General features: G+C 32.1%; 1 protein-coding gene across 1 annotated transcript in view; it reads left to right on the top strand.

Moving 5' to 3' along the window:
- Positions 1–6: 6 nt before the first annotated feature.
- LOC108913747 (synaptotagmin-like protein 4) overlaps positions 7–608 on the top strand; it is a 6,226-nt gene continuing 5,624 nt past the window's right edge. The window contains exon 1 of the mRNA XM_018719361.1: positions 7–55. The gene's annotated coding sequence lies outside the window, so the exon portion shown is untranslated. The remainder of the gene's footprint in view (positions 56–608) is intronic.

The following is a 608-nucleotide window of genomic DNA, read 5'->3' as shown; positions in this document are numbered from 1 at the left end:
AGAGAATAAAGTGTTCGATGATCCTACTCCCAAGTGGTACAACCTCCAGGAAAGGGTAAGGGAATTGGTGATTTTTCGCTTAGTTTCTTTTTTTTCGCTTTTTCTGTATTTATTTACGTTTTTTTTAATTGTCTTTCTTTTTTTTTGGATGTACCTTGCCGCACCGCAATTAAAAAAAATTATAACTGCACCACAAAAATTATTCGGGCGTTAATTTTAACAATCCTTTTTTTGCCTAGTTGGAAACATTTTCTACTAAACTAGTGGAAAAAATTAAGGGATCAAAAAAAAAACTAAATTTTCGGCGATTTTTCATATGGCTGTATCTTTGATAAAAATGGTCGTATTGGAGTAAAAAAAAGCAATTTGAAGCTTGAAGTTTCTAATTTTTGGATCTTGCAAAAAAAAAATTTCGATTTTTCGATCTTACTTTTGGTGTACGGACTTGAAAAAAATTTTTCCAACTTCCAACCACTTTATCAGACCAGGGTCGATAATTTTTGAAACCAAAAAAAATTATAGTAGGATGAAACCCATTGGAAAAGAAAGAGAATATAACAGAAATGAAAGGAAAAATAATTTACGGGCGATCTGAGGTCGGGAAGGGG

The sequence above is a fragment of the Anoplophora glabripennis genome, unplaced genomic scaffold (assembly GCF_000390285.2).
Source record: "Anoplophora glabripennis isolate ALB-LARVAE unplaced genomic scaffold, Agla_2.0 scaffold652, whole genome shotgun sequence".
Classification (NCBI taxonomy): domain Eukaryota; kingdom Metazoa; phylum Arthropoda; class Insecta; order Coleoptera; family Cerambycidae; genus Anoplophora; species Anoplophora glabripennis.
The sequence above is the reverse complement of the archived record's forward strand: the minus strand, read 5'-3'. Positions and strand labels throughout refer to the sequence as shown.